This window comes from Lissotriton vulgaris, chromosome 1_1 (genome assembly GCF_964263255.1).
Source record: "Lissotriton vulgaris chromosome 1_1, aLisVul1.2, whole genome shotgun sequence".
NCBI lineage: Eukaryota > Metazoa > Chordata > Amphibia > Caudata > Salamandridae > Lissotriton > Lissotriton vulgaris.
Window position 1 is genome coordinate 2,122,495,042 of NC_141685.1, and position 24,654 is coordinate 2,122,519,695.

The following is a 24,654-nucleotide window of genomic DNA, read 5'->3' on the forward strand; positions in this document are numbered from 1 at the left end:
CTTTCTCTCTGGCTTTTTCGGATTCTTCTCTACTTCTTTCTGCTTTTCTGATTTCCTTTTCATTTCGTCTATGAGCTTCTTTACGCCATAATTCTATGGCATCTTTCTGGGATTGTCTGGCTTTCTTTTTCCAAAGTGCTTCTTCTACTCTCATGATGCAATCTGCATCCCATGTCCCTGAGACAGGCCATCTATACTTTTCTTCCAGACCCTTAGTGTAATCTGCCCATAATTCTAGGTACAGTATGGCATCTAAGCCATGTTTATTATACATAAAATGTCCAGGAGTGTCCCTAGGCGGGACAGGAACTGCTTCTTCTAATATCCCTTTTCTAGTACTTATCTGACGTAATTTTGAGAACAGCGGCATGGTCGGATCACTTTAAACGTGGACACAGTAAAACACAGTAATGAACAGCAAAACAATCATTCATACCACAACATTAAAACACATTAAAAACATGTTGCCTGATACATAGAGAACACATAAAAGCGAGACTGAAACTCGAGTTGCAACACTAGAATACTGAATCACTGGATTACTAGATGCACTGCTAAAACAGTACAGACCGGTCCCATAAAGAGACACGTCGGACCGTATCCACCTGAGTGAACACGTACGGACCAGGTCTGTGTACCCAGACCTGTCTTGACCGGGAACAAATTAATGAACCCGTCTAGATGCGTTCCCAATAACGGTACTCACCGGGAAGCAGAAACTGAAGCCCTCGGAAACTGGACTGGACTGGACTGCGTCAGGTGACGATTCTCCTACGCATGCGCTTCGGAACAGGTGGGCCTCTGGACACCTCTGACTTTGCTCTCTCGACTAGGGCTCTGGTCGGGATCCTCCTCATTCCTCACCGCCTCGTCTGGACGCCGGACCGCAGTCTCCGTCTCCCTCGTGGGCCCGAGGGAAGATAGCAGGAAAACCCGCAAACGTGCACGGTTTCCGTCGGGGCTGTAGAAGGGGTCAAAGGCCGCGTGACTTCACCGGCGAGTGGGGAAGGGGGGGGGGGTCCCTGTTCGGGCGCCAAATTATGTGGTAAATATATTTTACCTAATCCTTTTTTCCATATAAGTATCAATACAAGACAGCTCATTAAAATGAGAGGCAGAGTCCGTGGAATCTGAGTCATACGGGCTTTAATATAATGCTTCGAAGCATGGGACATCAGGTTCCATCACCACTCAGGTTCAGGAAGGGACGTTCTCACTTTTTATTAACATCACACAATATATATAGTAAAACAGTATACATGGAAGTGAATACAGTAGGCGTAACAGGTGAAAAGAGAGGTGATAAGAACACATGTGCGTAACAGGAGGCGTGTAAGAAGGCGTACACATGGGCGTGCACTGGACATGTCAGAGAAACGTAACATGAAACGTCACAAGTGGGTGGATGCTTAGTGAAAGTTGCAGAATCAGCAGAAACTTCTAACCTATATGCGTGCGCAGCTGAGCATGACGTGCAACCGGGGAGAACTGGGGGCTTTGACTTTTACACGAGTAGAGGAGACTAATGTCTGGGGTGTCAAAACGACCTGTACCTATAGCATATCTGATATCGTATGTTTTGAGGATGTAGTGTCTGGAGTAAAAGGTCTCTCGGGCAAGGGCCGTTAAACACTGAATGCGAGTGCGTGCAAAGGGATCTTCATGTAGAGTGTGGGGGCCATGGGCCTACCATGGTAACGGGAGCAGTAAATTTACTTGCATGGAGACAGGAAGGCAGGGCCCTTTGCTCTGCAGCCGGGAATATGTTTACCTATTTCACTAGACTGGAATGTGTTTTCGAGGAGGCTGGACAGATAACTTGTAGGTAAAACATCATCTTGGCAAGCGAACCAGGCCGAGCCGGGCACCGCTCGTCTGAGGCAGGAAGTAAGGCAAGGGTCAGGGATGCATACAGCTTTCAGAGACAGGAGAGATGAGACTCGGGGCCTCGTTTAAGGGCCTAACTCGACTGGGCCAGAAAACGTGGACGAAAACGTGAAAGTGTACCATGTAAAGACGTTGGCACCGTAGGTCTAGAAACCTAATTAACAGGATATTTATGCATGGCTGGATAGCTGACATGTTAACGTTGGACGCAAATGTATTTGTGTCTCTCTAACATGAACAGGAGAGCAGTTACACGACATACAAGGAACATGGGTGCATGGATAGGGTGCGGGTAGGGGGACACTTTGGCTACCTGAAAATTTCTATTACCTCACTCAGAAGTATTGCAGGAGCTGCCACCACCTACTGTTACCGCCACGCTCCTCTCACACTCAGCCAATATGTAGCCTAGCCCCGCCTCCAGCTAGACCGCAGCCTACGGTCTTGCCGGGCTCAGGGACTGACCAAAGATGGTGCCCTGCCCTCCACACAATCGGCAATGCAGCCGCGATAGACCGGGGCAGGGGGAGCACACCTAACAACAAGTAAGTAAAAGAATAAGATATTAGTGAGGAGCAGCGATTTTTAAAATGTCCAGCAGTCGCTTTTAAAAGCGCGAATGATACGATTTAGGAACAGGCAAATAGCGGTGGAGTGAGAGTGAGTAAGCAGAAGAGTACACAGCAATCTTAAATCATTACTAACAGCGTGCCTCGCAGTCTGCCCCCCAGCGCTCAGCGGTATTGCAGGAGCTGCCACCACCTACTGTTAGTTATTGCTCTGTGTGTCACGGCTCTTTCAATCTGCTGTCTTCTCTACATGTATATTGTTAATGATTTTGGTTTGAAATAAATCTACAGCACTTTTCACTCGCATACATGTATAGGTTGCAAACCATAACAAGACAACAATTGCTACTAAATGAATGATTAAAGTTTTGTTGTAAGATTATTATTTTTTTTTAAGTAATATGCTGTGTTATAATGTATTGATTTTATATGTACATACAAGTAAATGGTCAAGCACCTTTAGACATTTTTTGAAATTAGACCTGAAAGCGATCACCTTCCTCAGGAGCTGGAATTCGCCATCATACAGTAGACGAAAAAGGCACTGTTGAAGCTGCCAGGTCCAGCAACTCAATCAATCTAAAAATAATGAAATTGTACTCCGATACAATAGGGACTCTGGCACAGGAGGCAGAACATTGTCTGCAAAATTCAGCTCCAAGGCGCAGCTAAAGATCAATGTGAATCATTCATTGACACTTACACGAAAAAGTTAGCTACAAAAGTTAATCTAGCCAGCGAGAGATTGGAACCAATTCCTCAAAAAAGCTAAAAAATATGTATGGCGGGCACATTGAAACAACTAAAGCGGAAAGTCAACAAGGCCCTCCGAACAGCCCACAGCTGAAACACAGTTTGCCAGCCTGAGGGCAGCAAAACTGAACTTTAAGCAAGCAATATGGGCTATCAGGTGGCAAAATATAGAGACCTTCTGGGCTAAAACTCTTCTTGTGGTAGGTACGACTCGAGCTTTCCAGAAGAAGCCTAGGTTATTTTCTTCCATGCCCACCGTAACTTCCAAACTGTCTCAAACATAACCATACGCAATCAGGGGGCTGATATTCAGGCACTGAACCCAGCGGTGGGACCGAGGCTGAATTCGGACATGGGCAGTAACCCCAATATCACTGCCAGTGATGTACACCGGGAGATAGTAAAGGGGTGCAACACAGGGGCCCAAACAGTATCCCTCAGGCTATCTATAAGACCGATCCCACAAAGCAACCCACAGTAAAGGGATTGCCTTGGCGGCAGGGCTCTCGGCCATATTCAGGAACTTGTATGGGCACTTTTTTAGCTCTATACAAGAAATTCCCAGGGCAAAAGTGTTCCCAACCCTGGCCTATGGCAGTGAGGCTCTCCAGAGTAGAGATACAACCGTCCTGGACACAATAGTACAAATATACAGGCAAATATGTCAGCTCCTCTGGCATACCTCACCAGCCCAGATCAGTCTGGAGCTTGGGTTAACAAAGCAGTCCCATGCCAGGTGTGCAGCATTTGCCATCTTCTGTTACAAGCATAAGTTCACTGAGGAAAACCCAATCAACCATCAATTATGGGAGGAGATGACTAAGAAATCGCTCTCACCAGCCAGAAATATTTTCGAAAAAAGATTGATCTGTTAGGATTTGCGTAATTATGGCTAGCTGCAGTGAACCACAACCTCAATGAAAGAACAGTTACTAAAGCACTAAAATAACATCCTCACTAGAAGACAGGGCGATTTTGGAGAAAAGCTCCCATACGTGGCTCACACTAAACAGTTACAAGATCTTGAGACCACAGCCGTATCTGGTTAAAGCTTTGAATTAAAGAACAAAATGCTAATATTTGAGCTATTGCCTAGGGATTTTACTGTCTCAAACACACAATGGTTCCTGGCTGAAGGTTGAAGGGGACATGGCCTTGCAACAGAAAACCTGGTCCATACCATCTGTCACTGTAATTCAACACTAGACATATGCTGACAATGGCTGCGCCTGCTCTGGTACCAGTTAGGGGTGCGCTCCTGCAGGCAAGCCATTCTGGCCTGCCTTAACTCTACAGATCAGAGATCTATCCTCTGAACATTAACCACTTCACTGCGGCGGCTATTCCGCCGCAGTGCTAAGGGGGTGGGGCGGCCGCGCGGCGGGCGCATGCTGGTGATGGAACCGCTCCGTCACCAGCCGCGGTTGCGCTGTGCTCATGACGGAGCGGTTCCGTCACAGCCCCGCCTGCTCAATAGAACGTTCCGCGCCGCGCAGGCGTTCCGAGCGGGCCATGACGGAACCGCTCCGTCATGAGCACAGCGCAACCGCGGCTGATGACGGAGTGGTTCTGTCACCAGCCGGGGAGGGGTTAAAGTATCTTCAAGAAGTAGAGATGGCACTGTTCAAGGTAAATGCCACACAACTGCCATTGGACATAAATCAAGCTACACACCTAGTAACGTGACCCTTTAGCCTTCAGTAAAAAGGCTTTCGCAGACAACGAACCTGTTCAAATTGCTGCTGAAGGTTTATCACTTAATTTTAACAAACTGCGTGTTTATAAATGTAAATAGTTTTTTTTATCATAGTCTCTCCCTGCGCAAGCACCTTGTTTACTTTTTTAAATTCGTTTTTTTATGATAGTTCTGATTTTTACCGAGATTTTGTGCACATTGTAACAATTTCGATAAATCTATGAAGGTTGGTCTGATTTGAGACCTTTTGTTGCAAGGACATATGTATATTTAGTTTGTTAAAAGCATCTGCCCTTCATTTTCCCAGCACATCAAATTATTTGTTCCTCCCTGTCTGCAAATATTTTATTCGAGGTAAAATAAAACCTATATTGCATATTCAGACTGAGACTTTAAAACACATTTTCACTAAGATCATTCGTCAGTACGTTTTTGTGGCAAGTAAACCATGTTGTCTCTTTAACAGCAGCTTGTGTACTTCTCTCTTCCTTTCTGAATTATTCAAGAATCTGAGACTGATGGGCTGCGAGCCAGTTGACACAGCAGGGTAACTCCACTATGCTCGTCTCAAAGCCACAAAGTAATTTCATCTGTTGTTCTGGCAAAAGTCTTTGCTTGGGTTTTAACATACGTATACCGTTTAGCTGCTATCTACCATGTTTCTATTAGAATCTCTGTTTTGTTTTTCCACGCAAAATAGTAAACACATTAGTAACCTTGCATTGTCATTAACGGTGCGCAAGCCAAATTTATTATACTGTAACTCTTGAAATGTGTAAGTCAGTTCGATTTTTAAGCAACTAATATCTGCTTTGATAGGTCATATGATCTGGACAATTTGAACATGAGATGGTCCGGTGTTGGGTGTGTGACCAAACACTATTGCTTTATCCAACCAAAACATTCACATACCTCCTGTCTCCCTTACTTTGTCACCACAGACCACTTGGTGCAGACTCTACCATCGTCCGACATCACCACAATATCACTCATCACATTGGCCACCACTTTAAGGGGTATGGAGTCTATTTTGAACATTTATTATGATACCAGATTTCTTCACCCTAACTGTATCTCCCACATCAACCTCCAAGCTGTTGTGTTAACCTTTTTATATTTTTCTTGTACGGACTGCCTCACATCACATACCTTACCCAACTTATTCTTATTAAAATCTGTCTACTTCATTCTTGAGTCATTATTTATTCATCCTTGTGCCTTCATCGCCACAAGTGGTGACATTGTGTAACCAATAAGGGGAGTTGTACAAATAGTTCGCAATATGTTCCCCCAACACATCTAATGATGAGATTTGAAAGTGTAACACCCGTGATCCTTGATCATTCTATTGAAGCCTTGAATTAAACTGTTGCTCCTTGGGTAATACAATGACATTTTTATGTACTTAGTATCCTCCGACTCCAGATAAGCCTCTATTTCTTTGGAAACAAACAAAGGACTATTGTCTGTTAACAACTTGTCTTGAATGCCTTCATGCTTAAAAACGTTCTGCATGAATTCAATAATCCTGTTTTTTAACTTATCTCGTTAACAAATCTAAATTCAGGACACTTGGAAAAGTAATCTACGTGACTATAACAATGTGGATCCCTCCCCCAGACTCTCACATTAGAATCCCAAACAAACCCACAACATCTGATGCCAATTGGCTCCAAGGTTTTGCTGGCACTTGTAGAGACTTGACTGGGCAAGGCAAAGTCATCTGAAATGTGTCACTTACACCACAAGCTGCACAGTCCCTTCCTTATAGGTACACCGAATTGTCCATTGCCGGCCACTAGAAATCCTCCCACAAACTGCTATTTATTGGGACCATACCCAAGTAACATTCATGAGCTATGTCTAACGCTTTCCTTCTTGTGCAGGCTGGTACTACCAGCAAATTATATCTTCCTACAGGCCCATTCAACTCCGCCAGTTTAATTGATAAATATTAATCGCCCTTTCTTCAAGATTTAAGTTTCCATGCCTTGACCACCTATTATGATATTATTATTGGTCAGCTCACCATTCAAAACTGTTCTCATTACATTAACCACCACCTGCTCGTCTCCCTCCATTTTCTCCTCACTCTCACGTACTACCAAGGGGAATCATGACAAGAAATCACCCTTGGTAGAGAAGAATTCTATAAGAGGTTTGAGGATGGTTCGTGAAATTAAGTCTGCATCCCATAAATAGGTCCGGAAGTGATGCACTCCCCACCGAGTCACTAGGGCCTCACACTTTGACAGAATACATTGCCTCTGTACCCCCAGTGCTCTTGAAGCGTACACTACAATTTATTTACAACATCTTGTATTAAGACCGCTCATAGATCTACATTCTTTGAATATGTTATCCACATTTATCCTTGGGTTCAAACATGTTCAATAGCGCAACATCTCCTATGTCTTATTTCACACAGTCAGAAGTGGAATTACGCTCACCTGATCTTTGAGACTGTTCATTTTTTTCAACAGCACATGCAATGTTACTAACTCTGCAATTTAGGTACCTTCCTAATTGCCTTTGTCAAGCTTTCTTTGGGCTTGATCCTTACATTTGAAATCCGATGTCCTAAATAGTCAAGGCCTTCCACTGCAATTTTGTACTTTTCTTTCTTGAAATGTATGCCTTTATGTGTCACTATGTTCAGCACACGAGTCCACACCCAATTTTGTTTCAGCATATTGGCTGTAAATAGCAGGGGATGGTTTAAAAATATGCAACACACTCTACAGCCTTAAAGAATACATGTATTACACTCTGAAAGAAAGAAGATGCAGCCTACCCAAAAGGCATTCTTCTGAATTTGTATGTCCCTCAGGTGTCACAAATGAAGTCCAATACCTACATGCTTTAAGAAGCTCTATCTGGTGATATGGCGAGGTGGTGAAGGTGTGTACTCCCTTTACAAGTGCTAAGATTTCAGAAAATTGAAGCAAGGGTTCTGAATTTATCCAGCTTTTTGCATTGATGTGGTCTACGCCCACACAACTGCAAAGTATTCTGTTGAGGTTAAGTGCAAATACTACACACCCTAACCATTCTGAGCTTTCAGTTTCTTGTTATTACTCCCTCATCACAAATTCTTTGCAATTCTACTTTCAACTCCTTCCTCATTCCTTCTGCCACTCACTTCACCTTTTGAACACATGGTTTAGCCTTGTCCTTCAAGCTATATTGTGATCATGTTCTAATTGCATGTAGGCTAATACTGCCTGAGTGATAATGTGTATTGACACGCAATACTTACTATCGTAGGACAGCAGGTCAATAAAGGCAGTGCTCTTGGACTTGCCATGATGGTACGCAATATACATTTTTCTGTTGGGGGTGCTTGCTAACAATTCTGACCAATAGCAGTTGAGTGTCTGTATCTATACCAAAAAGTTGCTGGTTTGCCTAAAATCACATGCTGTATTGGTGATCTACTCTGTTACCAACATGTTTCTTTAAGGTATGTGAAAGGAGAAGGTGTTTTGTTTCTGCTTTTCAATGCGTTTTTTTGTGGGGGGGTAATTTCAACTTGCTTTGTAGAGAGGCCTTGGTTATTTCAGTGTAAAATTAATCTACTGGTTTGGATAAGAAGTTTAGAATTCACATGGAGCATAAAGGTGTGGTGGGCTGTAGACTCAGGAAAGGGTGTAGGTCTAATAAAATGTGATCTCCTGACTTTCATACCTGTTGGACGAAAGAGTACAAGTACGGACGGTGCTTTGGGAGAGGACTTTCATGTCTGATCCACACTGAGCTGTTAAAGGAAGTGGCTTGCTTCTCAGGTTTAAGGTGTTATAACACATAAATGTAATAATCGAAATACCATAGGCCAGGTCACAAGTTTGGAGTGGACCAACCGCATCTCTGGCTGACTACTGATTTCTTAGCGTGGTATGTCACGCTAAGGTGAAAAGAGAAACTGAAGTGAATTCTAGTTGCATAACCCTGCAGTGACACGTAATTTATTTATGAGTAATAAAAGATGAAAAACAGTGCCAACAACAGATACCAGAAACCGCTTTCTTGGTCTACCCTCATATTTGCAGTAACCTAAATGTAAATTTCGATTCTCCTATTAACATGCCTAGAGAATCTAGATTTCATTAAAGACTTAAAGACACGGAGGCTCACATTATGCAATGACTTTTAATTGCAGATCCAAGCAGCCGCATCACAATACAAAGGTTCCAATAAGAACACTGAGATAAACTAAGACATAAAGCATAGCAACCATCTGCCTCCTTTAAATCATGCAAAACGAAGATCCAGTAGAAGAGAATTTGAAATAAAATCCAAACAAGAGTTGAAGAAGGCAACCAGCCGGTGAGAAATCATCCAACGTAGCTCAAGCAGAAGGATTATCTGAAAAAGAAGACAATGAAAATTGTGTCCAAAGAGACAAAGTAATCACAAAACATGTCCAGTGAAACAAATTGAACCATTTAAATAACATGTCAATGAAAAAATATTAGAAATAACATGTCAATGAGCAATCGGGTTATAAGTGAAAATAATAATGAAACACCAAAACCAAACAGGGAATGGGATGGGTGGGATAATGTGAGCCTCTGTGTCTTTAATGAAATCTAGATTCTCTAGGCATGTTAATAGGAGAATCGCAATTTCATTACAAGAACGGAGGCTACATTATGCATGTTGGTAGCCCTGTAAAACTACATTAGACATGTTTTCAATTGGTTTACAATAGTGTCTTGCGAAGGTACTAGCATTAGACCAGTCGGCAGCTTTAAGGATATCATCCAATTTACCTCCGGACCAAAGAGACTTACTCGCCATAGCACCTCTAAGTGAATGAGCTTGAAACTTAGTTATATCGATACCTGCTAGAGTCATAGCGGACTTAACCCATCTAGCAATTGAAGTGGAGGAAATGGCCTTATAAGGTTTAACAGAAGAAATGAGAAGCTGAATCTCATCAAGAGGTCGCAGGTTAGACATTGTCAGATCATAAGCTTTCATACATTCAACTACACAAAGTTTCGGCCAAGGGTCGAAACGAGGATAAAAGATTTAGTCAGACATGGTCTTGGTTCTTCTATAGACCTCAAATTTGACTCCAAACAAATTATAGGACCTGTTCGAGATCTCCAGAGCTTTAACGTCAAACTCTACGACAAGAGATAAGGCAAAGAATAGTGGCGAGTTTAATAGATAGAAATTTCCTATTCAAAAGCAAATTATCGGGCCAGGAAGTGAAAAGATCTAGGATCAAATTCACATCCCAGAATGTATCATATTTCGGCTTCGGGGGACTTTTAAGATGGATACTCTTCATAACTCTACAAACGATGATGTTTTTACCGACCATTTTGCCATTAACAAGAATATGACCCGCAGAGATCGCGGATCTATAACAATTGATCGATCTATAACTCAAACCTTTGTCAAAAAGTTCAGCTAGAAAGTTCACTACATCAATAATAGGTGCCTTTTATGGGATCCAAATCCCTCTCCAGGCACCAACGAAACCAAGATTTCCAGATATTATTGTATCTGTAGTGAGTTCCCGGTGCCCAAGACTCTGAGGAGAGTAGAAGCTGATGTCGAAAGTCCTGAGACTTCGTTGGATCTCCTGACACTCTCCAAGCAAGAAGGTTCAAACTCCCTCGGTTTACCCCGATAGGGTCAGGAGGTGAGGATCTCCATTTATGTCTGTAAGGAGATCTTCCAGAGAAGGTATCAGAAATGGAAGTTCTCAAGTTAGCTCCAGAACTGTGGGGAACCACGCTTGTGACGGCCTGAAGGGAGTTATCAGAACTAGAGAGCATTGGTCTTGCCTCACTTTCTGCAAGACTCTCTGGATCATTGCAAATGGGGGAAAGGCATATGCATTGATCCCTGACCAGGGTTGGAGAAATGCGCTCACTGCTAGAGCACCGGGATCTGGCATCCAGCTGAAGTAATGTTCTAGTTGAGAGGTGAGAAGGCTCGCAAAGAGGTCTATTTCGAATGGACTCCAGCAAGAATTTAGTGAGTCGAAGACAGCGACGTTGAGTTTCCAGTCGCTGAAGTCCAAAGGAATCTTGAATTCCAATCGGCGGAAACTTTCGATTTCCCTGAGTAGTATTCCGCTTTTAGAGCAATTTTGTGTTCTAAGCAGAACATCCAGAGTCTCCTTGCTAGGTTGGAAAGGTCGGCAGATTTCGTACCTCCCAACCGATTGATGTAGGCCACTGCGGAAACATTGTCCATCTTCTGACAACTGACCTCCCCTGTATTGAGTGTTTGAAACTCATAAGGGCGTATAGGCCAGCAGTAAGTTCGAGGAAATTTATGTGGTGGGATGACTCCTCCCGAGACCATACGCCACCCGTATTCCGGTCTAGGAAGCATGCACCCCAACCATGAAGGGAAGCATCCGATTCCAACACAAAATCTGGTTCTGAACCAAAAATTGTTTTCCCATTCCAAGCCTCCAGGTTTTCCAACCACCAGTTCAGTTCTGCTTTGGCCTCCAAATCTAGGGTGATTCGGTCCTCGTACCAGAGACCGGACCTCAAGGCCCTTCCTTTTATCCTTTGCAAGGCCCGATAATTCAGAGGGCCTGGAAAGATCGCCTGGATGGAGGAAGATAAGAGACCTAGTAGTCTTGCCAGCTCCCTTAAAGGGATATCCTCTTGCCTCAAGACATGACGAATCTCCTTCCTGATCTTCGAGATCTTTGAAGGAGGTAAAAGAAGGAGGCACCTGGAAGTGTCCAAAGTGAAACCCAGAAACTCCAGGGATTTTGAGGGGGTTAGAATGGACTTCTCTTTGTTGGTAATGAATCCTAGATTTTCTAGCAGGTTCATAACCGTTTCCAGGTCTAGTAGAATTTGATGGAGGTCTTGAGACATTATCAAGATGTCGTCGAGGTAAATAATAAGACGGATGCCTCTTTCCCTCAGGAAGGATTCTACTGCTCTCATAACCTTGGTGAAGCACCAAGGTGCGGAAGAAAGCGCGAAAGGGAAGCCTGGAACTGATAAAGATGATTTTTCCAGAGAAATTGTGGGAATGGCTGAAGCATAACCGCCATCGGAATCGTGAAGTAGGCGTCCTTCAAATCTAGTTTGACTAACCAGTCTTCTTTTTGGAGAAGATCTCTCAGGAGATGTATTCTTTGCATTTTGAAATGCCTGTAAACAAGAAATTTGTTGAGGCCTTTCAGATTTATGACCGGTCTCAAACCTTTTCCTTTTTTCTCCACAAAGAACAATGTGCTTACGAAGGTTAGAGAATCCAAAGGAACTTCTATTATCGCCCCTTTCTGAAGCATAGAGGTGATCTCTTCCTCTACTATTTTCTCTTTTTCTATTGAAACAGGGATGTCCCTTGGTAAGGAAGCTTGAAACGGAGTTTGAACAAAATCTATCATAAAGCCTTACACTGTGGACAGGACCCAAGGATCCCAGGTTATTTCCTCCCATCTTTTCGAAAAAAGCTTGAGTCTGCCTCCCACCTTTTAAGGGGATAGAAGGAGAAAGTAAAGGAGCAGGACTTACTTGGAGGATTCGAGGTGAATGAAGCTCGTGATCTTCCCCCTCTGCCTCTGTTTCGTCTTCCACGATTGAAGGGAGCGTTGTAGTTCTATTGTTGATAGCCTCTTCCGAAGGGGCATGATCTCTGGTTGGGCCTCTGGTTAAATCGGCCGGAAGAAAAGCCCCTTCTTCCCGCCCTCCCAAAAACATTATTGTTAAACACTCTCCTTATGTTATGTTGGGCCTTATCGAGTGCTGTGAAAGTAGACACGTACTTTCCAAGTGATTGCTCTTTCTCCGCCATGTCAAAAAGTTTAGGGTCGAGTTTATAAAGAATCAATCTACGCCTTTCGGCATTAATACTCACTTTGGCGTTGCCTATAAGAATGAGTGCTCTTTGACTCCATCCCCATATCAAATCTGTATTGAGGGGGGTACCATGAAGGTGGCATTCCTCTGCGAAATCAAGTATCCTTGTAAGGGGGCCAAGGACATCCAATAGGCGGTCCTGGCAGCCATTAAACGATTTTTCTAGTCCTTTCCTGGGATCGCGCCCCAGTCTGAAGAGGAACGTAATCAGTTCCGGATCTAGATTAGGGGTATAACTTGCCTTTTCATCAATGGAGGGTCTAGAACACTCCGCCCTTAGTATATTTCTCGTCTCCCTTTCAAGAGGGAAACGTATCCATTTCTTAATGAACTTTGAGACATGCTCTTGGGGAGACCATTGCGATGAACGGGGGTGTTTTAAATTCAGAGGGGAGAGCATTTCTTCCCCTAAAGGGTCTAGAATACTGACTTTCGAGGAGGAAGGGAGTTCATCCTCCATTTCGAATAGGCCAACATCCTCATCATCAAGGTCCAGAACATACTTGTCTGGATCAGCAGAAATTTCATCATTCGAGTCCCTTGTATAGTTCTGAGCACCATAAGATAGAGAGCCGCTGAGGGCATCCGAGATGTTTGGGCCGCGAAGGGCACCCAAAGGTAACGTGTCGTTAGGGACAGCCTTATTAGTTGAGGTGCGAAGACCTCCAGGTTATTTTGAGGTGCTAAGACCACCAATATTGTTAGAGGTGCTAGGACCCCCTGTGCTCGCTGTGACCTGAGGAGTTGTATAATTAGACTTCTTTGTGCGTTTGCCGCTCACAATTAAGCCATCGCAGGAAATCTCATCAGAGACATCTTCCTGAGAGGGAAGGGGTCTTTTATAAGGTGCGACTTGGGCATGGGTCTCCATCATACAAGACTTAATTTCTCTTTGGATTAGAAGTCGAAATTCTTGACTATTAAGATTAGGGAGTTCAGTGTTATTTCATTCTGATTCAGAATCGGATACATTTTCCATCTTAAAATTCTTTCCCCCTTTTTTTATTTTTATATATTAGATAATAATTATTCACCCCCTTCTTTTTTTTATTTTTTTATATAAATATCTTTTTTAAGAGCATATATGGCTGATTATAATCAAGGATTCTAATAACTAAAGCCAATGTATTTTATGTACAGCCTATGTAATGGCCAGAGCCCCTTTTGTAATTTGCCAATACAAATTATTGATTTAAGTAGGTATTTCTCATTAACTCAAGGGATTAAATGCTGAATCGATGAGCCTCCGTTGAATCGCGGTCAAACAGCTGATTTCCCAACTGTCGTTGTGAGTGAGGAAAGTTCCTAGGCGAGACACTCACGAAGCGTGACTCTCGCCAGGGAACTTTCCTCTAATGCGCGTTTGCGGCAGTGATCGGAGATTACATACTGAGAGCGGACGAAATGGAGTGCTCAATCTATCGTGGCAAGTACAGCGCTCGCACAATTCATTCATGAACAGCGCTTCACTCGGGTGATTAAAAACTAAGAGATGCGCCCGCTGGTTCACCGCTCGTTTCTTCACATAAGCGCTAGGGGTAACCGCGTGAGGAGGCCAGATCCGCTCCTACAGAGTTCAGAACCACTCTTAACACGCACGCACGCACCCACGCACGCGGAGGGGGGTGGATAGCAAAAAACGGCAATAATGAGCAAATAGAGCAAAGTATTTGAAAGCTAAAGCGTACAAGGCAGATCTAAAGATGAGCGATAGAACTGTAAAGTAAAGCGCATAAAAAACCACCTGAAGGAGAGGTTATACAAACAGAGGGGAGAGGATGATCTCCATAAATTGCAGACCATGGGGAGGGGGAGGGGGAGACGGAGGAGGTGGGGATAAAGCCACCCTTCACTCAAACCCCCCAATATCAATCTATTATTGACTAAAAGACAATGTTAGTGAAAGTAAGGAGAGAAGATAGTAAGCTACTTATCTGCTTGGAGCTACATTTAAAAGAGACAGATGGTTGCGATGCTTTATGTCTTAGTTTATCTCAGTGTTCTTATTGGAACCTTTGTATTGTGATGCGGCTGCTTGGATCTGCAATTAAGTCATTGCATAATGTAGCCTCCTTTCTTGTAATGAAATTACATGGTGCTGATGCTACATCACACAGACGGGGGGAAAGACCAAGTGCCTTGTATTGATCCTTCAGGGTAACTCACTAAAATGTGTACAATGTTAAACCTTAACCATGTCAGGAAAATGTTCTGATATGCAAAAGAAGCGAATCTTAGATACTGTCCATAGTATTAGCCCTCAATAGGAATTGGTAATCTCTAACCTGACTTTTTGTGGACTCAAAGTTCTTACTATCCAAAGCACATTTATTAACATTTTTTTTGGTCGAAGAGGCAATACAATATGGATTGTCAAAAGACTGTCTTGCTTAGCCTAATAAAGTGCACTTTAACCTAGGATAACAATGGTACTCTAATGGCAGAGACATGACTGAGACAATCGGAAAGGACACAATGTTGAACATAGTCTCCTCTTTCTCCCAGATAGTCACCCAAAGTAACAAAGGACGCAGCCTGATGTAATCCTCAAAGTAAGCTACTCCCAATTCAGAATGACATATAGCTGTGGGTAAAATGGCAGGTACTGCTTGAAGCCGATTAGAAAGGTGTTCTCTATTCCCTGTATGGAGGATAGATAACAGCCCTCAAGCCCCCACCCCCTCAGATGCCTGCCCCTTAGCGATGGTGGAAATGCATCTGGCTTTATATATTATTCATAGTTTCCACCAGTGTAGAGCAGAGCCTAAATTGGCTGAAAACTTGAAAATTCTTTGACTAAATTGTTCATATTGCATCCTTCTCCGCTTCAATAAATGTCGCCAGTTGAAATCCACATCAAAGGCAACCCCTAATAAGTGAAAGTGCGTACTCCGTAAGCTTTAAACCTTTAACTGTGTGACATTTACCCCTAGTACTCCTTGGTTTACATACCATAATAAAGGGCTTAATTTAATTCTGCATTAAATTAGGCACATCCCCAAAAGTAGTAAATGAGTTCATTTTTTTTCTGCAAGCCATTAGCCGTTTTGGACATGTGAACAGTCGTCTGCATAAGGCAGAACCAGGACTGATCTAGCTCCCAGTTTCGGGGTGTCTGCCCCAACCTAAGTCAGCGAGCTCTCCAATTCGCTGATGTGCAAAGTAAACAGGAAAGGGGTCAGGATACACCTTTGCCTGACCCCTCTCCCTATCTTAATTGATTTGGAGCACTCCTGCTGATGGGCTGATTGGGCTGATGCAGGCTGTGACATCCATGGGTAATTGTCTAAAGAAAAGCACCAACAGCTCTTCAACACCCATTGAACTCATCAGATCCAAACGTTTTGACTGATTTACACAGTGAAAGGTAGAGCCTAAGTCCATGAAGGCCTGATAGAGACAGACCTTCTTCACCCTACTGAATTTATGGATGAAGAGATAAAAATGTAGACACTGCTGTTTGGTTTAAGACCTTCCCGAAAGTTACACTGGATCCAAGATAAGATAAAATTCTCATAACTGAGGGCGACCAAGAAGAACTCTGCCCACCACCTTTGCTGTGGAATCAATTAGGGAAATTGGTTGATGACACTTTGGGCTGCCCCATACCCCTTTTTCTTAATCACAAAATGAGGAAATGATGACTTAGGGAAAAGCTGCAATGAGATGGCAGACAAACAATCAGAAGGCGAGAAAATGGTAGGTATCTATTTTGATATGTTGTTGAACAAGACCTGAACATCAACAGTTTTGAAATCTGTTGAGCGGTCAAGCTGGACAGAAGGCGGGGGCACTGTTGCTGAAGAAAAAAACCTCCCCCATCACATGTATGGTTGGTGTCTTGTTGCTGCACTTGATCTAAAGTTGTATTGATAAACCTGCAAATGGCGACTATTGATTTGGTCTTGTGGCTGCATGGTTACTACATTCTTTATTACCATTTCTGAAGAATGGTGGTGCGTGGTGGTAAGACCATAAATATCCAGGGTTGTTTTCTTCACATGGGGAAGGATCTCTTCAGATTTGAGTGCATCAGTTAAGATACCATCTATGAGGGAGCTGGTGACTATGTTGAAGAGTACTCAAAGTAGTTCTCTGGACATGGGCTTGACATTTACCATGGTGGGAGGCAGAACATTGTCTCTATAGGTGGGAGGGGGGAGCATAACAGTTGCCTTTTCTTTCATTTTAAGGTATGGCTCACAGGGATGGAAAATATAATGACTGGAAATCAACAAACATTTATTGAAGTACAGTATGAACAGCTGTGCCATTTGACATAAGACAACTATGAGGTAACATCTCCTACCAAATTATGAAAATGTGCTTTGACTGATGAACAACCATAAATGCACATGTGTGGCATGAGAACGTGTTTAAGCATGGTAACTGGATAAGAAGTGGAATCTGGAGTGAGCACATCAAACTACAAAATGTTTGTAAATTTGCTTTAAATGTTAATATAAAACACTTTTCTAGCTAGGATTGTATCCTGTTACTAATTTATATCTGTCACTACCTTAATGTTATTGACTGAAAACATGATGTAATTAGAGGTTAGAGTTGTACAACTGTGCCATCTCCACATTGTTTATGTATGGCTGCAGGAAGCTTCAGCTTCTGGTCATTTATTTTTGTTAAAGAAAAAGTACAAAAAGCCATAGCTGGGTTTGGGTCTAGTAGCCACTTGCTTTCATGTGTTTTATCATGGTTTGCCACTTCTTTGTTAGGTTGCCCATCAAGGCATTTTGTGAATAGTTCCATTATCCCATTTGGGTTCTCATGAACTATGTTGAGGGTATAACGTAACTTTGCTGATGAAGATTGTTTAGCAGTTTGGCTCTACTCCCAGCTACTAGAAGCAGTACACACAAAGTTACCCTACTATAATGAAACGTGTCTCGTAACAAAAAAAACATTGTCCATCTTTGCTCCATTAGTGCCTGATCTTCCCCCTATTCCATTGTTTCCCCAGATTGTGGGTTGTGACCAAATGGTGGATTGTGAGCGAATTTTTTGGTGTGTCCTGAAAGTCCAAGAACTAAATAAAGATGCCTTTAAATTCTGTATTTATCTTGTCACATTTGCTGCGCTTTAATGACAGCGGCTAAGTGTCAGGCTATGTCTTCTGACAAATTGCTGCTTAACCCCTTAACTGCTAGGGTTCCCCCCCTCCTTTTCCATTTGTGACAACGTTTTCATCTAACTTTTTGTGACAATGGCCGCTGTATATAAAAGCAATATATCATTATGTCTGCTAGACCCTTCTGATTGCGGGATATATATATACACAGTTTGTAGGTTCTCCAAGAACCCAGGGCACCCACAGCCAACAACTAAGCTTCAAAGTACAATGGTTTTTCATTGTGTACGAGTAGACCAATTCATATGGTGAAAAATGGGTATCAAGGTACCTAATGTATTTCTGAAATGGCCACAAGATATAAAGTTTAGGAACAGTAGTTATTTGTACATCTCTGATTTTGCGGGTACCCGTCCTAGCATATGATTTAGAGGGTAAGGTCTTCTTTCTTACACACTGGTTCACATTTGTAAGAAACAAACGCAGTAAAATCTAATTGACAATAACAAATGTTCTACCATTCTATGTTCCCACATGTCTGTTGATAAAAATGGTACCTCTCTTGTGTTTGTACTGTAGGCCCAGGGTCCGCGACAGGATACGGGCCAAAATACAACATGGATGCATCAAATTTTTCCACTCAAAACAAACCCTTTTTTTGCAAAGTTGGTAGCTGTGGATTTGAGGCCCAAGCTCAGCCGGTATGTAGGAAAACCAACAAACTTGCACATTTTTGAAAACTAGACACCGAGGGAAAAATCCAGAGTGGGGTGAGTTGCGTGGCTCTCACCCAAATTTTTGTTTTACCCAGAATCCCTTGCAAACCTCCAACTTTGACCAAAAAATAACACCAATTTTCCTCACATTTCAGTGATGGAAAGTTCTGGAATCTGCAGGGAGCAACAATGCAACCATGAAAAATCACATTTTTCCACTCATAACTGACCCTCTTTTTGCAAAGTGGGTAAATGTGGATTTCGGGCCCTAGCTCAACAGGCCCATAGGGAAACCTAGCAAACGTGCATATTTTGGAATTCTAGATATCAAGGAGAATCTAGAGTGGGGTGGTTTGCAGGGCTCTGAGCAGGTTTTTTTGTACACCGAATCCCTTGTAAAGCTCAAACGTTGACTAAAAAATACTTTTCCCACATTCGGTTCTTGAATCTGTGTGTAGCTACAAACTTGCTTTCAACTGGCATCTCGCTAAGTCACCTGAAGCAAGCATTTGCAATGCAATAGGTCTCGCATTAGGAAAGTGTGAGCTATTGGTATTGTGAATGACAATTTTTTTAATATGTGTTGGCTTTGAAAATATATAAATTAATAGCATTGTTATTCACAAAGCCAATAGCTTACACTTTCCTAATGCGAGTCCTATTGGCTATGGCAATGCTTATTGATAGCAAGCAAGGACAGTGCTGTTGTGGTGCTGAGTGATTATGTGCTTGGGCTGAGTGATGTGGTGTTGTATTAGAGTGATGTGGTGGTGTCCCGAGTGATGTGGTGGTGTCCCCGAGTGATGTTGTGGTGTCCCTTTGTGATGTGGTGGCGCCCCAGAGTGGCGCCCCTGAGTGATATGGTGGTGTTCCCGAGTGATGTGGTGGTGTTCCCGAGTGATGTGGTGGTGTCCCTTTGTGATGTGGTGGTGTCCCCGAGTGATGTGGTGGTGTCCCCGAGTGATGTGGTGGTGTCCCCGAGTGATGTGGTGGTGTCCCCTGAGTGATGTGGTGGTGTCCCCTGAGTGATGTGGTGGTGTCCCCTGAGTGATGTGGTGGTGTCCCCTGAGTGATGTGGTGGTGTCCCTGAGTGATGTGATGGCGCCCCTGAGTGGTGCCCTTGCGTGATGTGGTGGTGCCCTTGCGTGATGTGGTGGTGCCCCTGAGTGATGTGGTGGTGCCCCTGAGTGATGTGGTGGTGCCCCTGAGTGATGTGGTGGTGCCCCTGAGTGATGTGGTGGTGCCCCTGAGTGATTGGGTGTTGTCCCCTGAGTGATTGGGTGTTGTCGCCAGAGTGATTGGGTGTTGTCGCCAGAGTGATGTGGCGGTGTCCCAGAGTGATGTAATGGCGCCCCTGAGTGGTGCCCTTGCGTGATGTGGTGGTGCCCTTGAGTGATGTGGTGGTGCCCCTGAGTGATGTGGTGGTGCCCCTGAGTGATGTGGTGGTGCCCCTGAGTGATGTGGTGGTGCCCCTGAGTGATGTGGTGGTGCCCCTGAGTGATGTGGTGGTGCCCCTGAGTGATGTGGTGGTGCCCCTGAGTGATTGGGTGTTGTCCCCTGAGTTAGTGATGTGGTGGTGCCCCTGAGTGATGTGGTGGTGCCCCTGAGTGATGTGGTGGTGCCCCTGAGTGATGTGGTGGTGCCCCTGAGTGATTGGGTGTTGTCCCCTGAGTGATTGGGTGTTGTCGCCAGAGTGATGTGGCGGTGTCCCAGAGTGATGTGGTGGTGTCCCTGAAATAGATTTCTGTATTTTTAATGCCTCATTCGTGGATTAAGATGCGGTTATATTCTCTGTGCTTCACTTAAACTACATTTGCTGCTTCTTCATTTTGACCCTCAAGCAAAGAATATTTCTGCGTATATGAGCTTGACCAGAATTGATTTGCTCCATTCCCTAGTTTATAAGCAGAATAATAGTGCAAACTGGCGCTGCCCTGTTTGCACCAGTGCAATGTTTATGTACCATGGCCCCAAAATTGGAAAGGGTGCAAATGTTGGGCATGAGACTTCTGCATCTGCTAATGTGACAACCAATGTAAGACAGTCGAGCCCAGGAGTATTTACACTCCTCGGTAGACTCGTGCATGCATTGCTGAGATCTGTGTGCACCCTAAAGGCCCAAGGCTCATATCCTGGAAGGTCCATTCAGCCTTTCATCCTTTAGAAGTCGATGAAAAGGAGGATGATTCTTTTAGCATAATTTGTACCTATCATTTGGGGAGCCCTAATCTGAAGGCATGCGCAGCAGGACCCCTAAACTACCTCGGGGTGGGGGGGCTTGCATCTCATCAGCGGCCCCACGGGATCCCTGGCCTTAAGCCCGTAGGAAGGACTCCCAAGGTTCGTAAAATCGGGTGTACCACCCGCGCCTCCTTGTACCCCCGCACTCTGTACCACCTTGACAGACACATAGCTCCATTAATGCCCTCTTCCTCCACTTCTGCGCAGTACACCCGAGCAGAGCCCCCTTCAGACAGACAGATTGCCCCCTCCTCCCTGGCCGGGCTGGGACTCCCAGCACAGATCTGATCTCTAATGCATCTGCCGAGATGATTAACGAGGCAGGCGGGCATTAACAACTGCTTTCTGCCCATACAGCAGGGAGATAAAAAAATCTTACACAAACAAGTGCAGTGTAGGTTAGAAATCGTGGTTGTATACGATAAAAAACAAGAGCAGTCAATGTTTCACCGCCGCCGGCCGAAAACAGGAAGTTCGGGAACGTCACGCCTAGTGGGGTGGGACTTCCGACTTCTGTGGGAAGCCCGTGCCCACGGAGTGGCTGGCCCAGAGGAGCAGTGGTGATGCGGGGGTCCCATGCCTGAGGGAGAGCTCTGCGTGTGCCAGCAGACAATCAGAAGTGGCGGCTGGGGCCGTAGATGCAAGTGCGGGACTCCCATGAGTGAGGGAAGCCCCGCGTGTGCCAGGTGATGCGACGGAGTGACGGAGCCTGTAGCAGGGCAGCGCAGCGAGGAAAGAGCCCGGTGAGTGTGCGGGGGATGTATGTGCATGCGTGTGTGTGTGTGTGTGCATGCGTGTGTGTGTGTGTGTGTGCATATGTGTGTGAGCGTGTGTGTGTGTGTGTGTGTGCGCGTCTGTGTGCATGTGTGATTGATTGCAGAAGGCTGACTTGCTCTGGAAGTGGGACAGGAGATGTGCACGGCGCATGGCTGTACGTGCGCGCACACATGCTGAAATCGCCGACTGCCCTGCGCGTGCCCATCCCTCTTCCCAGTTCCAGAGCAAGTGGATAACAATAGAGGCTTCTCTAGATGCAGCGCTTCGCGCTGCTTATACCAGCTCGCCCTAAAAAATGGTACCTCACTTGTGTGGGTAGCCTAGGGCCCATGACTGGAAATGGACCAAAATGCAACATTGATACATCACATTTTCCCACTCGAAAATGACCCTTTTTTGCAAAGTGGATAGGTTCCTATGTTAGTTGAACCTAGGAAAAAACCCAGAAAAAATGTGCACATTTTTGAAAAAGTAGACACCTGCGGGAATCCAGGGTGAGATCATCATGTGTGTGGCTTTCACTAGGGAATGTTACCCAGAAGCACTTGCAAATGTCAAATGTAGGTAGAAAACACACGTTTTGCTTGCATTTCTATGACGGAAAGTCTGAGTTCCCACTTGTCCCCCGATAAGAACAGTACCCAACTTCTGTGGGTGGGCCACAAGGCCACAACACGAAAAGGCCCTAAAGCTCTACATTAAAATATAAGGAATCAGGGTAGCTGCTGTATTTGGGGCCGTGCTATGGTGCCACCCATGCAAAACTATGAACCACAGACATTTTTGAAAACTAGACAACCAGAGTGTTCAAGGATGTGGTGTGCCTTGTGTGGATCCCGTGATGTTTTTTGACCCACAATGCCCTGCAAACCTCAAACTATGCATGAAATTGCATATTATCCCTACATTTCTATGATGGAAACTTACGGAATCTGCAGGAATCTACAAAAATTGTACCACGCAGAATTACCCCACTTGTGCCAAAATAAATGCTGTGCTACGTGTATTGCTGGAACTAGTGCTTGCCAACAGGAATGGATCCAACCAAGTTCTTGCACAGGACTCCTACTGACCTTGGTTTGTTCTGTTCCTGTCGCGGATACTAGCCCCAGTCACACAAGTGGCATAGCCTTTTTATTGGCACAAATGGGGGAACGCTGAGTAGTAGACATTTTGTGGATCCCTGTGGATTTCAGAAGTTCCCATCACAGAAATGTAAGGAAAATATATGATTTCAGTCATAGTTTGTGGTTTTTAGGGCATTGTGAGAGTAAGAAAACCAAATGTGGTCCACGCAAGGCATGCCACCCTGGAATCTCCTGGTGGTCCAGTTTTCAAAAATGTTTATGGTTTGTAGGTTTTCATGGCTAGCTGCCTGAGCATGGCCCTGAATCCCACAGCTACCCCTACCCCTATCACCAAACTCTCCACACAGTGCTTTAGGGCCTTTTGTGTCAAGGTCTCTTGGCCCATCTACACAAGTGAGGTACCATTGTTATCAGAATACTTGGGGCTATGCTGGGTGGTAGGAAATTTGCAGTTCCCCACAAATAACAGAGGAAAGAGTGTGCTTTTTAGTCCATGTTTGCATGGCATTGTGGGGTAGGACAATGTTGTGGGGTCTATGCGAAGCACATCACCTTGGACTCCACCGGGTGCCTACCCGAGCCCAGCAATTGCAGCCATTCGCCATTGCAAGTGGCACGATATTGGGAGGTAGCCACACTCTTCTGGCTCATATGTAAAAACAACACCCAAATGAATCCAATGTCCTCTTGTTTGCCATTGGGATGGGCTTTCTTAGTCTGTAGGAGAGTAGAAAGACTGTTGAGGCTTTAGGGTGAGGGTGGGGCAGACGTTAGGATGGCCAAACCCACGCTGTTATTTTATTCAAACAAATATATTCCTGCTATACATAGAGCTTTCTGGCCCTCCAGGGGCAAATTTGAGCAAACCTCTTGTTTTCCATGGAGAGGGGGGTTGAAGAAGACTGGTTTGTCCTTTTTAGGTCGAGCCTATCCCATTCCGCAAGAATGGATAGGGGAGAATTAGAGGGTTGCATCAGGAAAGCCGGTGGATTTCCACAAGTGCATGTGATCGTGAACGTGCATCCGCCTGCTGGTTTAGCTTTCCTGATGCAACTCCAACCGTCACTTCAACGGGATCCGCTCCGCCCCCTGCTGCACGCGCTTTCCATCCAGCGCGCGAAGCGCGTCCACACCAAAGCCATCTGTTGCTTCCCCCAGCGGGCTCGGCCTCACTTGCTTCTCATCCCACCTAATTAACATCCCTCACGGCCGTGAACCAAAGGGATCACTTCACCACAGAAGCAACCACAAATGCATGATGTCTCCTGCACCTTGCAAAATGCCAACACAGTGTGTCTTTACAAGTTCCGATCTGCCCTGAGTTGGAGAATGTGGGCAATTTTTTATTTAGCTTCCTGACTTGCTAATGATGGGCACTTTTATTTTAGAGCCCGGGCCTATTTTCTGTCCCAGACCGAAGGTACCTTCAGGACATTCACCCATACCTCCCTATAGGTGTCCATGTTTTCAGATGTACACCAGTACCAGCAATGTACACGCACGTTCCGCTTTTTTTGCTTTGTTTTCTTAGATCCCTTTTCACAGGCGCTCTCTGTACACCCCTCCCCCCCTGCATTGATGCAGCGTTGGCGAGCCTCTCTATCTGCTCTGACGCATTTTTTATTTCTGACTTCCCTCGTGCACCTTGCATGTCTGATCGAACACCGAGATATTAAAGCTACAATGATGTATTCTCAGATTTCTATCGCAAGCAAACCTTAAAACAACCTTTTTTTTTTTGTTATGTGTCTGTCAGAGAAACTGTCCATTTATACGCTCGTGCAGAGCGCCCAGCTGGGCTGGAGAGGGGTTAATCCGCTCCTTAGCTCTCACGTTCTGTTTATCCCCAGAAAGTTGCTTTGCGAGGGCGGGTATAAACAGTGACTCAGCCCGCTGGCGAGCTGTGGGCCTCGGCTGTGCAGCGCGGAGGAGGGGGTGCAGGCTGCGGCTGGGGCGCGCAGACGCTCTGTCACAGGCATGTGATGTGCAGC

At 44.7% G+C, this 24,654-nt stretch overlaps 1 protein-coding gene across 4 annotated transcripts in view; it reads left to right on the forward strand.

Moving 5' to 3' along the window:
* The window catches only part of RIC8B (RIC8 guanine nucleotide exchange factor B), a 477,183-nt gene that overhangs the window by 17,598 nt on the left and 434,931 nt on the right, over positions 1 to 24,654 (forward strand). Inside the window, exon 2 of one of the 4 annotated variants that reach the window (XM_086921794.1) lies at positions 16,952 to 17,053. The exons of 2 other annotated variants lie outside the window; for them this stretch is intronic. The gene's annotated coding sequence lies outside the window, so the exon portion shown is untranslated. Of the gene's footprint in view, positions 1 to 5,860; positions 5,922 to 16,951; positions 17,054 to 24,654 lie in introns of those variants that run through there. One more of the 4 variants, XM_086921803.1, reaches the window with a different exon arrangement.